Here is a 16,448-nt window from a genome sequence, read left to right as displayed (position 1 = left end):
AAATAAGAATTATTATATGCATTTAACCATTACACCGGTCAAAACGATGATGCCAGAACCTTTAAATGAGTCGTAATTAACAAAAGTTGACAAAGGTGGCAATAGGTGCATAAACACAATGTGTGCTGCATATGGGCAAACACCACGACATGCTGATTTACCTCTTAGGCAGGTCACCAGCACTTGTACAATGTGGCTTGCAATGCCCATGTACTACACATGTGTCAACCACTGCTGGATGAGGGCCTGTCCCCACCGCGCTGATCAGTGCGGCTTGATGAGGGTGGGGGAGGATAGATGTTGTCGCGTAGTACAGTACAACAATGGACTTATCTGCTGAAGCCCCATTTTTGTCAATGTATTCCTGTGGCAGCCGACAACACCATTTGGTGGTCATTCATCAAAGCATCAACCAGCCCAACAGCCTGCTTAGCTTCTGAAATCGGATGAGATCGGGAGCATTCCAATTGCGTTGGCCAGAGGCAACTTGCAATATGCCTTTTCAATTCCACAAAGTAATACTGTTAATAGGTTATGGCACTTCGGAAGGAAGTTATGCTATTAATCTCGGACATATGGTCCTTTGTCTTATCCTGGCTATCTGGGTTTTTTTTTCACTTTACACGGCAAAGTTAAAATTGATGAAAAGTTTTCAGAATGTGAACTGATAATTTGTCAATGAACTATCCGGCCAGCCAATAAAACAACCTGAGGAATCCATCAAATATGTAAGGTTAGGTTTCAAAAATTATCACGGGCAGCGGGGCTCGTGCAGAGGTAACACTTATGCCTTACAGATAGAGGTCCCTGGGTTCAATTCCCAATTTGAGCGCATGCCTGTGTGGAGTTGCCATACTCTCTCCCTATCCTGCACCACTTTCATCCAAGTTCTACAGTTTGCACACGAAAGCTAAACTCGTACAGTGTAACTTGGCCCAAAGGGTCACAATGTTGAAAAAAATCCCCGTGAATCCACTCTAAATGAGATGACACGTAGCAAAGATGCGGCTACCTACTGCAAAAAGCTTTGCAGGACCCTCCTGAAAAGGAGTGTCGAACCTCAGCGAGTCTTTCCTGAGGTTCATTCACATTGCACCCATCTGTCACCCTCATTCACCATCATACTCTACCTTATTCCTCCTTCCATAACCCCTGTAACATCAGGTCCATTCCCAGCCCCTGTCCCGCCGTCTGTGCCGTCACCTCCCTCACTAACAGCCGTTCCACCCCACCCGTTCCCCCACTTTTACCCCTTTGTGTATCTCCGTCGGTTTGCATTGTAAAGCGCCATGGAAAGGGCGCTTTATACATTCTCAATAGAATAGAATAATAAGTATTATCGTCTTCTTGGTTCTTTCGGCAAAGTCACGTAGAAGGGAAATAATAAAATAATAAAAATAAAACATAATTAAATAATTCTCACGACGTTGAATGATTTCAGACGCTGTCTTTCCGACAGACCTGTTCTTCACCTGAGGACGGCTGCTTGCGTTGTGGCCGAAACGTCGTGAGAATTATTTTATTATGTTTTATTTTTATTATTTTATTATTTCCCTTCTACGTGACTTTACCGAAAGAACCAAGAAGATGAATCGCTGCAGTCACGAAAGCTTTAAATCGAAATTTAAGTATTATCGTGATAAATCACAAAAGGAATGTTTTCAAATAAAATAAACTCACCTTCACACTCATGCTCAAAGCATGGCATTTATCAAGAGCAATTAAACCCGTGCCTGGAATTTACACCGCATAGATTCAATGATTCACAACCTAAAGTTTTCAAGCCTCGCAATTAACTAACATTATGCTGTCGTACTTGTCATATTTGGGCTTTTAACATCATCAAAAACGATTACGGTATTTTACGTAAAAAACATATTCTAATCGTTTTTTTATACATCTTTCAAATGTAATATGATGTACAGGAAATACAACAAAAATAATGTCCGTATTCGAGCGTAAGGGTCCTCTACTTCAAGGATTTGCTGCAGAAATACTAATTAAGAATCCAGCCACAACACAAGCTGTAATTGTCAGTGGAATAATGGATTTTTAAAATGCTCATCGACTACTTCTTTATTACTTGGGGGCCCTTTAAAACATGATGCCTTGTATAAAGGTGTCAGTTTCTGTACCAGTTGAAAGGGTAAAAACCTATTACTATATTTTGCCACTGGTAAAGGAGATGTCTCAGTGTAAATGCTTACCCCGAGCTCTCAATACTCTGATGGTGCGCTGTCTTTGAGTTGTACGCCTTTTGGCGTCATCTGGTCCAACACCAATGGAGACTAGGCTCTAAGAAAAGCTGTCTCGGGTGTGGACCAATCAACTTCAAGGACAGTGCATATCATTATCAGAGTTGTTTCTTTTTGTTTGCATTTTGACTGCTTGTGTTGTGGTTATTACAAACATGATGACTTGTATAAAGGTGTCAGTTTTTGTACCAGTTGAAAGGGTAAAAACCTATTACTATATTTTGCCACTGGTAGAGGAGATGTCTCATAGAGACAATAACTTTGTCGAGCCTCTCGTCCAGCATGACATGTGGAAAAACAAAGCCGCGAGGTTTTATTTCACGACAATGTTTATGTAAATTAATTATCTGGGTAATCGAACGGCTCATTGGTAGCAGAATCGGTACTTAAATAATCAGATAGATCAGCCCTAATTTGGTCCTACAGAGGCCACCAGATGTGCAAGGCACCTAGTGAATTGGCTTCAAGATATTAGGAACGCAATGATTAATCGAATCTTACGTTCATATTGATTCACGCAAGCGAAAATCTATTTTTTACATTTGTTTTCAAGTAATGGTAGAAGTTAAATGTGCAGCTCTAGCAATACTATACGATCAAAGGCATATCATGTAACGGAGATGCTATTCCTGGTTCTTATTGCGAAAATATTCATTGAACAGTGAACAGGAAAATGTCCCGAGGTGTCTTACACACACTGCATGTTTTGAAAATACTCAACATCACGAACCTGGTCAAGCAATCTCACCTCAATGTGACCCCGCAGACCATGCATCATACAACGGACCGTCAGCTCTTAGTGTTCGCATCTGTAACTGCTAAAAACATATAGAAATGCTGACCTTTTCTATAAAGCGCCTAAGCTATGCGAATGCAGATGTAACTTTACTTAAATATTTTACCAAACTACAAACTTTAATAGAATAGTATGCCGTTTTAAGTTCTGTTTTTAATTTGATTGATCAGTTCCAATTACCTGTTCTGATATAAATGGTTCAGGAGTGTGGCTATTAACGTAAACAATGGAACAAAAACTGATAAGCGCACAAGGACTCATGAAGAGATACACGCCTGGCGTTAAACTGGCATCACACTGAGAGACAGTTGGATGAACACATGGATTAGAGAACATATGCAGCTTAATGTCTTGTGGTTGTTGTTGGTTGTTTGACTTGCATCCCACTGGGATTTTTGCACACAGCGTTGGTATATGGTGATTTTTTTCTGCAATATTTTGCTGTCTTTTCTTGGATTTTCTGTTTGCACTTAGTCACATATTCACTTTAAGATGTTTTTTGTTCATTTTTTTGTTTGTTGCGGTTGCACCCGATTCAAGAGCCGAATGGCTCACAGGGCTATACCTAATAAATGAACTTGAACTTGAAAACTGAAAGGTAAGTTGGCTTGGACTGGACACGTCGTGGCTAGAAGGGTCAAGAATGGTGATGGAGTGGCAGCCACGGGATAGAATGCATCCGAGAGGAAGTTCAATGTGGAGAAGATGGAGCCGAGCTACAATCAGCTCGTTTCCAGGTGCTAGGTGGATTTTTTGTTACATCACAGAACCGAGAGATTTGGTGACTGCTTGGGGAGGCCTTCATCCAACGGTGGATTGAGCAACAGTGATGGTGGTGATGATATTCAATTCGGGTTACATTTTTTATTTGATTGATCAAGACTTCAGAGCGAAATGTTATTCAAAAAGAAACACTGGCCTAGGTGTTAATTTCAGAAGGATCAAATCTCTAGGGTTGATCATGTCTGTTAAATGTCACGATAGCAAGGATCCCTAAGGTCAAATTATACAAGCCAGACGGAAATACAAATACAGTGCCGACCGCAGCACTGGCGATAAGACATTATTAAGACAGATATGAGAACACTAGATTTGGGTTAAAGGCAACTTTGACATAAAAAAGACACCAAATAATAACTTGTGAACACGAACATGGCGTTAGGTCTCCTTTGGCCCTTTAAGGGCCCTGATATTTGTTTTAGGACCCCTCTCAGAAAACGTTAAACATATATGCTAGTAAATATCGATTTAAAGCTGTGGTTTTCACACCTGATGATGATTGCTTGTGTTGCAATCGAAACGTCGTGAGAATTGTAGTTTTATTTTTATTATTTTATTATTTCCCTTCTACGTGACTTTACCGAAAGAACCAAGAATATATATGCTACTAGTACTTAATATGAAACAATATCGTTGATTCCACCATGTAATGCTTAATGCAAGAATTAACAACATGTGTGTCAAGATAAATCCATGCACTGGATGGACCCTCCCTCGTATAGGTAAAAAAAATGGCAAACCGACGTTTACCCATGTCAGCATACTGGGGTATTAATGTGTCAAGACAGAGTGAAAAAAATACGTAGGCTAGTAAAAACGAATGTTCAAAATGTCGACTTAGCCACAGCATTTGTAACCACCAAACCACAACCGCGCAGAAATGTCAATGTGTACTGCAGCTCACACATGATGCCCCTCCACGGAGGCACAGCCGAAATCGTAAATTGAGCAACCATAACAATTGTGACATTATCTTTGACCGAACTATGATTGTTAGAACACAAACGCATATCCTCTCTCGGCACCATCACCCACCACACATCGCATATTTAAGCTCCGCTGTCCTCTCCTATCTCGCCGGCCGTTTCGCCAGTGATGTACCACTCTCACTGACATGTCTAAATATTGACTGCTGCTCTGTTTAAACCTCCAGTTGCAAGGTCCTGCCATTAGAAACCTTGCATGATCACAAAGGCCTGCCTTTAAAAAAAAAAAGAAATGGCACAAACGTTTTCTCTCTCCTGACTGTTGAAAACACAAATGGGGACAATTTATGACACAAAGTGGCACATTTTCAAAAGGGACCTTGAGGGTGATATGGACGACGGTGGCATCGCTATCACACCGTTGCAAAAATTGCGTCTAAAATGCAAGCGTATCTATTTAACAGCATGAAAATGGGCAGAAGCTCTGAAACATTTTGGTTGTTGTTGTTTATATTTCAGTGACGTACTCGCAATGCAACCTCCATTTCGGCAGAGAGCGCAAACACATGCATAATGGGCCTGTAAGTAGAGGTCTGCATTTAGATGCAATTTTACCAAAGCGTGCTGCCTGCATCAATTGCAAACAAAACATAACCCAGTGTCACACATTGCAATCTGAATCGGAATGTTTCGATGTGTATTCCACACGTGCTAAAAGCTGATGTGCAAGGCAATTACTCGAACAAAAAAAAACCGGACTCATTGCCAAGTTAAAATAATTGTTATTATTATAATTGTAAAGCATAATTATGAAGCAACTTCGATATAATTGTGACGTACACTGGAAACAATTATAATTCTAAAATAGATTGTGAAGCATAGAGGCGCTGCAGTAAAATGCATGTATTGAAGTAACATACTGAGATGGCACTTGAACTACGAGAGGTCAGATATGTTCTCATGGTAGTGAAGGCAATAAAATTGAAATGTATGAAACATGCACAAAATATAGAAGCAGAGGGCCCAGGCTTCCTTCACAATTGCAGTTGCGGGTGCCCGAGATGTCAAACGTCAGAGGAGACATTTCAATAAGCATCACAAAATAAAAGCTGAAAGAAAATGTTGTGGCGCTGCGATAGCCAAAGCGCATAAATAGCAAAATGTTAACACGTTCATCAACAGCACTTCTTCTCCACTACGAAGAAGGGCCATTTCCCGAAACGTCGCCTATAAAAAAAATCAATCTATAGAGCAGTGCTGTAGCATTTAAAGGTAATGTGCAGTCGTTGCTGCCTACAGTAGGAAAAAGGGGGGTATTGTGGCTATAACAGCCTCTGTACAGCTGGCACGCTCACATCGCATTTTACGCTGCAAATTCATGGAGCGTTAACTGCCATTTCCCATCAACACAGCCTCCTGGACTGCTCTCCGGTCGGTATAAAGCAAGAATTCATCACTTTGCGCCGCAGATGCGCTCACACTAGATGTAAATGAAGTGTAGTAATTACACTCATTTATTTATATAATAAATGAGAAGGCCGCAACTGTGCGCATATACTGCCATGTAACTCTGTGCGCCCAAAAGGCACATTAAAGTGAGTCTGGAAAAACCCATTGAGGATTTTACCCATGCATTGCCTAAGGCACTTAACCTTGAGAATATTAGTGTAATGGAAAAAAAAGTTCGACTTGGAAAAATGTTGTTAACCCAGAAGAAACCTTGATATTTTATTTTATTCCATTTAATATTGAATAAAATGGCAACTCTATCAGCATTTTTCACAAACAACAAAACAGATCACATTAGCCCACTCATCTATGTCCTGGTATATGTTTGTTGACAGGTTCTATCAGAGGGAGGGCTATTTTTTGGCAATTATTGTCCTTCAACATTTTATCGGTATTCCAGCATATGTGGAAATAAAATTATAATTCGATTTTTTTAAACTCAAAAAGTCCTTCACGGAAAATATGAAAATGACATTCTATTCACACATACCACCCTATAATAATGTTTTACACACGATTAAATACACTTTAAAAATCTACATTCAAATACATCATTTTGGTATTAAATATGACATTCGGTCTCGTCATCCAAGAATCCATCCTAGCTCCTAAACGGGAGACTGTGGAGAGACCTCTATCCAGTCGAGGACAGATCACATGGCGGATTATTATTGTGTTTTGTTTGATCCAATTTAGTTCATACTCACCACCGGTTACAGTTTCTGGCAGTTTTTGAAATGTACAAACTATCTCACGTTAAAAGCACACAAAACTCTATCCAATATGCATAATAGGTAATTAAGTGTCTTTTCTCTATCGTAACAAATCAGGATTACTGCCCGTTGCTTAGCATAACCTGAACTCTTAAGCAACTGCACACAAAAGCGACATAAAATTAGCATGTTAATATAACGAAAGCATGTTTACGTTGAATATGTAATCACGCGATGCATTTGGCCGAGATGTGCGTCAGCTCTTCGCCAACCCGCACTGACCTGTGTGGTAAAGTATGATCACATGATCAACACTGTGAGGGAAGGGGGGGCTGCCTTTGACAGATTTGTGGATTGACAAGGGATTGAACGTTATTTAGGATATTGAGAGTGACTGCAATAAATTTGTATTCATAAAAATAATAGCTCCAACATGTTAGAACATTTACACTGATTAGTTTCTTGTTGTTAACAAATCATACGCCTACGTTGGCGTGATTGCACCATCACAAGTCTATTTCCGGTAATTAATAAGAGCTTTCTTTTGTGTTTACTGCAATCAGCATTGATGATGTGGGCCTCGCTAAGGAGTCTGAACTTACATAATAAAGTATTTTTCTTTCTAAAGTACACCCACTCAATGTTTTTATACCTATAAAATAAAAAAGGTCTGAATATTTTACGTTACACACTGAAAATTCTCACATCCAAAATAAAAATGCTTAATAAAAATACATATCCGTAGATTATTAATTGAGTGGATTATTTATTGCATACTATGTAAAATCTGAGAGCACTGTGAAAAAAGAAAATGAGATACTGGATCAGCCTAAAGATGAAAAAATATACAAGGGCCGAGTAATACAAAATTGAAATCTATACAAAAATGTAATGTAATAGTATTTGAATTAAAACAAAAGACAACGAGGAATATATTTACAAGAGACAAGTTCTAGAAAATGGAAAGTCCTATATAGATCCATAATGGACGTTTTTTTGGGTTAGATCACGTAAATATATAAATGTGTCGACCCACCACCCGCCGACACAGCCAACTAGTAAGGGTTATCCCGTAAACAGAACACGCCAATTCGTCACTAGTGTAGTCGCGTGTGTAGCGCCAGTACCGAGAGAAGGGCGGTACTATACGTGGGGAGTCTCTCTCTAGCACTGAAATGAGTATGAAATGGAAGGGCCCCTAGGGGGCATAGTCCAGGTGACATTTTAGAGAGGTCGGGTGAGAACATGGTAGTCTGGGTGAACCCGAGAAGGCACGTGACTGGATGAGGTAGTCTCTGGGAATGAAATACGCCAGCTACGTCTTCGGTCGTCTTCAGTCTTCGGGCTTCACACACGGCATCGTAGACCAGGCAATGAGTTAGCTGACCTGGTCTGAGTATATAGTTATCCCGTTGAGTGGTTATGTAGTTACGCGTGGTGGTTACCACCCTATATCGTTATCCCGTCAAGTGGTTATATCGTTACCGCGTTGTGTTGAGAATAAACGTGTTGCCTCCAAGTTCGAGTGTATGCCTCTGTGGAACCCACTAAAACTGGCGTCAGAAGTGGTAAAAATAACTAAGTGATAGCCCAGGATAGGTGTAATGTTCATTAGAAGGAAACAACTCACCAAGACGTCTTTGAATGACAAAGACGACGAGGGGATCATTCCCCAGACAGCCCCGGGGATCGCAGCCCCGGAAAGAGGGTGCGAGGCGGTGCTGCAGGCAGAACAGCGGATCGACCATCACACCGCCCCTTTGCCGTCGTCAGAGAAAGAGTGCCGGGTGCGCCGCTCTCGCCTCGCTGAGTTGCAGCAAACTGCGGCAGCGCTGATCGCCGAGCTCAACTTAGAGGCGCCAGCGGCAGAGTTCGGAGTGCTGGAGCCGTGAGACATCGACGCCGCTGCTGCTGCTTCCCGCACGCAGGAAATTTTGGGTGTGCAGCCTTCGCATGGTGCGGCTATTTTGGTGGTCGGGCGGGAAGAGGATCCATCTAAATTGGAACTCCCGCCAAAAACGTCGCTTGAAGTCCCATCACTCAAGCGATGGCTCCCCTTTGTGAAGGAATTCTCCGCAGCGGGTGGCAATTGGGAAGAATTTGTCGCTGGTTCTCCGCTAATTGTAAGGGTAAATATGATATTGGCCGCAAACTCTCTTACGTCACCACATCGATACGGGTGACGCCGCCCCCATTGATCAGAATCCATAGAGATAGAGCCCCAAAGAGAAGGACCATGTTCGTCAGGCGGTCGACGAGATGTTGGCCACTGACGTTATTTCTCCATCTAACAGTCCGTAGGGAGCTCCCATAGTCCTTGTCAAGAAATATGATGGGAGTTTGAGGTTTTGTGTTGACTTCCGAAAGTTAAATAAGATCTCTGTGGCTGACGGGCACCCGCTCCCACAGATGGATGACTCGTTGGATGCTCTGTCAGGGGACACTTGACTTGCTGTCGGGGTTCTGGCAGTTGCCTCTAGATGAGAGTTCTAAACCCAAAACTGTGTTTGGCACACCGCAGGGGTTGTTTGAATTTAATCGGCTCCCGATGGGTCTTCACTCAGCTCCAGCATCGTTCCAGCGGCTCATGTAGCTGGTGTTAGCAGGGCTCCAATGGGACTCCTGTTGATTTACTTGGATGACGTGATTGTTTTTGGCCGTAGGTTCGAGGAGCATTTGCAACATTTACGAGCAGTCTTTCTTAAAATGTGGGCAGCGAACCTAAAATTCAAGCCGAAGAAATGTCATCTGTTGCAAAGGTCTGTTAGGTACCTGGGGCACATTGTCAGTGAGTCGGGGATAGTGACTGACCCAGATAAGACTGTGTGCGTGCGCACATGGCCAACCTCCAAGTCGGTGAGTTCACTTCTTACTATCGCCGTTTCATGCCCGGATTCACCACTATCGCAAAACCTCTCCACGTTCTTATGGTCAAGGGTCAAAAGTTTCTATGGGGGGAGGAGGAGGAGGCTGCGTTTGTTGCGCCTCGGGATGGCCTGGTCAACATGCCTCCCCTTCGATACCCCGATTTTTCATTGCCCTTTCTCCTGGACACAGACGTCAGTAGCACCGGAATTGGCACCGTGTTATCCCAGGTTGTGAACGGGGTGTAGAGCATGGTCGCGTATGGCAGCAGGGTATTATCCCCAGCCGAGCAGCACTACTGCATGACGCGCTGAGAATTGCTGGCTATCGTGGTCTTCATGCAACAATATCGTCTGTACCTCTATGGCAGGAGCTTTGAGGGATGCACGGACCACGTGGCTCTCCAGTACGCGCTGCGTATCGAACAGCCATCTGGCCAGCTCTCCCACTGGCTGGAAGTCCTTCAGAACTACTCGTTTAAAGTTTCCTAACGGAAGAGTGCTCAACACATTAATGCTGATGCGCTGTCTCGATTCCCACCGAGTGATGGGTGTGCTTGTCTTACGGGTGCGGGGCGCTGCAAGCCGGCTGACACGGGACTGTCTCCCTCTGTCGTGGCGTCAGCGGACGTTGCACCCCGCGATAGCTCCGATGGTCCTCATGAATGTGATGCCACCATCGGGCTGACACATGCTGAGTGGGGACGCCTCCAGGCAGAGGATGTATCCTTGTTAAAGCTAAGGCTCCGGGTCGGGGACGCTAAAGGAGGGGAGGATCGACGTGGGTTGGCCCCTATGATACTTAAAGGAAGATTGTTGATGCGCTGGGATGGTGTATTGCGGTGCTACAGTATCATGGTTCCCACTGCCCTGAGGGGTAGAGTCATTTGGGCTGTGCATGAACGACTAATGCACCTAGGTGTGCAAAAAACACTTGCAATCCTTAGGCTCGATTTCTTCTGGCCTGGAATGTCACGTGTATAACGTACTCAAGGGGTGTGTGCAATGCGCTCGCCGAAAACCCCCGCCGAGAATGTGCAGTCCGCCGTTGCAATTGATTGCTGTGTCACGGATAAACGAACTCGTAGAGCTCGACGTCCTTGGCCTGTTCCCAGCCATGCCACGAGGTAATACATATTTATTGGTGGGTGTAGAATATTTTTCTCGCTGGCCAATGGCCTGGCTGCTTCAAAACCAGTCGGCTACAGCTATTACTGAAGCATTCCTTCATGGCTATGTGTTGGATATGTGGGTTCCGGAATTCCTCGTTACTGACAAAGGGAAAAAATGTCCATCTAAATTGTTGAAGGAGGTGAGTGACTTATTGGGCACAAAAAAAGCTGCTTACGTCACCCTATCACCCCCAGATGGATGGAATGGTGGAACGGCTGCACAGGACCCTGACTTCTATGTTGAGTCAGCAGGTCAACGAAGCCCAGTCTGACTGGGACTTGCACATTCCAGAGGTTCTCGCAGCCTACAGGATGGCGCTTCCACCAGATTCTCGCCATTTTTTACGTACGGGAGGGAACACGATCCTCCGATCGATGTCCAACTAAACCCGGAGCCTACAAGGAAAAAGGTTGACATGCCTGGCCCAATGCGCCTTACCCTCCAGTGGGTGTCGAAAGCACAGGAGGCTTCCAGGCAGAATTCGGCCTCGAGGCAGTCGGCTAATGAAAGGCTAAGGGGGCTCCGGGTGTTGGGGAATAAATGGGCAGCATGTGACAGGACTTGGCTGCACTGTCCACAGGTACCGGTGGGTACATCCCCCAAACTGTACAAACCTTGGCGGGGTTCGGTCGACAGGCCAACAGGCTACAGTGTGAACAGATACAGTTCAGCCACCGGTGTTGGTTTGTGCACCCATCATGACTTAAGCCATTTGTACCGCCTTGCGAGTTCCATTCATCTCCATTACCCAAGGGCCGAGTGTCGGCTGTGTCCGATGAGCTGGGGCATGCATCCACTGAGGTCGTGTATCAGGGGAGTTTTGTCATTCCGCCCACAGGATTGAAGCACCTGACATCTTCGACATCGCCAGCTGCAGATTTCGGGGTGCGAAGCGTCCATCGCCCACCCGTTCTCCGCCCATCATTGTGAATCCGCGGTAGGCGCCGCGCCCGTTAGGCCATCTTCAAGTTCCCCCCGGGACCTCCAGGTAGCTCAGGCCCACCTCACCAGGAGGCCCGGCGACAAGGACTCATTCAAAGACTGCCTGGTCTGAATGACTCTCCTTCAGCATGCCATTCCCTTCTACTCCGTCTGCTGGTGGTCACACGCGTGAGTCAGTTGGGTCATTGGCTGAACCTGGCTCTTCTTGTGCTCATGTGTGCTGAGACGTACACGGGAGTGGCATGGTGCTGTTGGGGGGAGGGGAAACTGGCCATTGCTCACATTTTTCTTCATCCCTCTCTTCCCTCGTCCTCTCCCTTTCTCGGGAATTGTACATAGTGTGTATAATGTTTCATGTATTTATTATGCCGTCATCATTGGTCTACCTTTTGCGAGACTTTTTTTGTGGCAAACTCCTGCGTTTTTTTTACGGGAGTTATTAGCCGGGACGGCTGTGTTTTACAAAGGGGGGGGGGGGGGTGATGTAGTGGCGTGTATAGTGTCTCTGTGGTGTAGCACCAGTACCGAGAGAAGGGCGGTACTGTACGTGGGGAGTCTCTCTCTAGCACCGGGATGAGTACGGAATGGAAGGGCCCCTAGGGGGCATAGTCCGGGTGACAGCGAGAGAGAGGACGGGTAAGGACATGGTCGTCTGGGTGAACCCGAGAAGGCACGTGACCAGATGAGGTAGTAATGAGGGCCAAAGAGGAAGTGAGAGGGACACGTGATGTGGGTCCAGAGTCTCCGAGAAGGATCTGGAAGAGGGGCGTGGCCAAGGGCGGAGCCTGGCCTCGCCGCAGCCCATAAAGGCCGAGTCCCGAGAGCGATCTTGGCTGTTCGTGTCTGGGAATGGAATCCGCCGGCTACGCCTTCGTTCTTTGGGCTTCACGCATGGCATCGTGGACCAGGCAGGGAGTTAACTGACCTGGTCCGAGTATATAGTTATCCCGTCGAGTGGTTATGTAGTTACGCTTGGTGGTAACCACCCTATATCGTTATCCCATCAAGTGGTTATTTGGTTACTCCGTTGTGTTACGAATAAACGTGTTGCCTCCAAGTTTGAATGTGCACCTCTGTGGAACCCACTACACTAGTACAGCACACCGGTGTGTTGGAGAGCCAAGCCACAACATTTACAATCTGAGTACGACCTCTATTATGGATGAGATTGGTCGCGAAAGCCTACGTGTTAAACTTCTGTGTAGATGTTATTCAAAGTAGCCACGTTGAATGAGGCACAATTGTAGCAAACTTTGCGACCGACCTTTTCATCACAGCAGGATATAGTAGGGACATCAATAAAGATCTAAGTCATCAACAGGCATACCCAGAGGCATGAGAGTGGCCATCCAGCATTTAGAACAGCTGTAGAAAATTCTCACAAGATTTGGCCAAAAACGTTCTTCCCTCTATGCAGAACCACAGTAAAATGGTATGTGTCGAGTCACCGAAGTGTTGCTGCAGTCTAACTTGGCTGGAGTCACCAAACCGCAATGCAGGGTAATGTACCTTCTCTCGACTCTGAAATGCTAAATGCTTATTTGTACTTGCCGCGCGAAAAAAATCTCACAGCAAGCGACACACGTCACCGCTGTCTTTCCACCGCTGAATCAAAATCATCAGCTGCAGATTTGTTCTTTCAAAAACACAAGGGGGCCTTTTGATACTTAACCAAGGGCATTGATAACACCACGCCTGCGCAAATGACCAACACCGGGGAACGAGAATATGACTCACTCCCACAGATGTGCTATTTACGGTGAGAGTGTGAGCGTGTCAGTGGTTTGAATGCACCACCTGAGTAAATCTGCATGGTTAGCAGTCGAATGTAGTGCAGTGTGAAATACGTATCGACGTGAATATTGTAAGGCACCTTGGAGAAGAGCTACTTTGACGAAAGGCACGGTATGAATGAAATGTATATTTTTTTAAATTGACTTTTACGGCCCAAGGATATCACGTAAAATTTTGTAAAAGATGGCAGGTTTTTTTTTTTGCTGCCACACTCATTGAATTTTCTCTTTTGTAAAAAAAGGAAGTCTACGAAAAATGGATGATAATAATAATATGTCATAATTAAGGCATTATATTTTCCGTGAATGATATGGAATATATTTCTGTGAAGATAAAATATCTATTAAGATAAAATTAGATTACACCCACATGCCAGCACATATTCTTGTAACTGACAAGATATATAAAGGGCCTATTTGGTTGACTTGGGTTTGAATGCAATGGAGCAGCTGTCTGTTTTATAAGAGATACAAATCAATGATAAAAAACAGCATTTGTTTAATAATCGCGTGAAACAACTGAGTTGTTACATGTCGTGCTCATTGATGTCTCGACTCCAAAGACAACGAGCCTGAGCTGCACCATTTGCATGATGTGTTCACCACATGGCAGGAAACGCTTGTCTGCTACGAAAGGAATTTTTTAAAACTTAAAATGGACATCTCCTATGCGTAGATTAGCCAGAGATTAATTAATCTCGCAAGTGTTAAAAGTGGTCTTACATTACATATTTTTTCATGGGTGCATTTACAAGGGTAATGTGAAGGCAATTATTTTTGATCATTTCATTTTGTAATTTCGCGAAACCTTACAGGTTAAATTACTCTTTAATTTAACTGCAGTGGCACAAGGTGAAGCTTTAGCAAAAATGCATGTAGGTGTAACAATCCAATCTTCCCATCGCTCTCCTCTGGAACACTTTGAAAAGGCACATTTATTTGCTCATTATGTAACCATCAACGAAGACTTTGCGCAGCAATTATCGTGCAACCCAGACAGTCGCACACTTAGAGCCATTTAGCCTCCCTGATCTAACCATCACAATATACAATACCCGCAGTTGCATGAGGATAGTTGTGAGCCCACTAACGGAGTGCGGCATTTACTTTTCACTTCATCATAAAGTTATTGGGACATAGTGAATTGGATTGACTGGGGCTATGATAATGAGAGGTAAAGGTGCAGCCCAGCAATTGCTTGTTCAAGCCACTACTGGCAGAAGGGCTTCCAATAGACCCTTTAAAGGGTATATTTTCCTGTTCCTCCAAGTTGGCTGGGAAAGGACCCACACTCTCTCCTACCACCTGACCTATTATTTTTTTACTGCTGAACTGGAAGATCGAATTGAATTGGTGACCCCTGGATTGCAAATGCAGTTGTGCGAACCGATACACCACAGCAGCAGTCCATTAAAAATAACAGTAATAATAAACTTCTGCCCCTTGCCAATCCCACGGTGGCCTCCCCATGTCATGTCGGTCAGTGCAGACTGGTGAAGGCTGCTGTGTAGCCCAGGGCCAGTTCAGATATCACTCGCCACTGATGTTAGTCAGGTTAAGGAAGACAACTCAGCTGAGCGTGCTCAGATGGCCAGTGAATAAACCACCGCAGCACTGTTCCACCGCGAAGAAATGATGACAGAATACCTTCATAGGGTTCTAGATTTGAAGCTTTCGTGACTGCAAGGAATCATATTCTTAGGTTTTTTCGGTAAAGTCACGTAGGTAAAACATCAAAATTAATGAAAATAAAATAAAAATAAAATAAAACAAAAATCACGACGTTTCGGAGGCAACACAAGTCTCCGTGATCAGGTTTTGTTTTATTGTATTTTCATTAATTTTGATGTTTTACCTACGTGACTTTACCGAAAAAACCTAAGAATAGAATACCTTCATAGGGTGCAGTTGAATAAATCAATACCAGGAAAAGTAATGTTCATTGTACATTAGAATACATGGATGCACCTAAAGCAGACGTTATAACTTTTCCATGTATGCAGTTGGCCAAGCTAAAGAGCTCCTTGCACTTTAAGCGATATTTTAACAACACAAATTATAACATGAACGATAACACAGGGACACATGCTGTATGTGGATTCTGTTAAAAAAAGTTGGGCGTAAATGTTGTCTATTTTTTCCTCCCGCTTACCGCTACTCACACGGGAACACCCTGAGGCCATGAGACACCAATACGCCAGCACAATATTTCTCCACTGCCACCACCGCTTGTGCCCTCACAGAACTGTTAAATTATCTGATTTCTAACCAACAATGCCACAGATGCACTGGGAAGTTTATCAAACAACTTATTTTCAGTCGACTGTCCTCTGCATTATTCAGGACGATTTATATCAGTGTGCTTATTGGGATCCAAGTATTTTCCCCACTGTTGGCTAATGCTGTAAATCTTCACATCCAATAAAAGAGAAAAAGTGTATCAGTTTAACAGAACAATAACCAGAGGTGACATAACAATATATCTCACATAAATTGTGAGCACCTTATACAATTGTGATTCTGAGTCACACAGACATTATTTTGTATATTTGAAAGAATTATTACAAAACAAATACTGTTCGCCAAAGTATGAATGAATGTGTTAAACAACATGGTAAATATGTTACACTATCCAAAAATGTGCGCGCCAGCCAATGTACGGAAAAGGATGAAATGAACATAGCAAAGCCAGGAAGG

At 43.8% G+C, this 16,448-nt stretch overlaps 1 protein-coding gene across 11 annotated transcripts in view; it reads right to left on the bottom strand.

Annotated features, from left to right (window-relative positions):
- The window catches only part of LOC144944023 (neurexin-1-like), a 389,198-nt gene that overhangs the window by 319,827 nt on the left and 52,923 nt on the right, over positions 1-16,448 (bottom strand). The gene's annotated exons all lie outside the window — the stretch shown is intronic.

This window comes from Lampetra fluviatilis, chromosome 33 (genome assembly GCF_964198595.1).
Source record: "Lampetra fluviatilis chromosome 33, kcLamFluv1.1, whole genome shotgun sequence".
Classification (NCBI taxonomy): Eukaryota; Metazoa; Chordata; class Hyperoartia; order Petromyzontiformes; family Petromyzontidae; genus Lampetra; species Lampetra fluviatilis.
The sequence above is the reverse complement of the archived record's forward strand: the minus strand, read 5'-3'. Positions and strand labels throughout refer to the sequence as shown.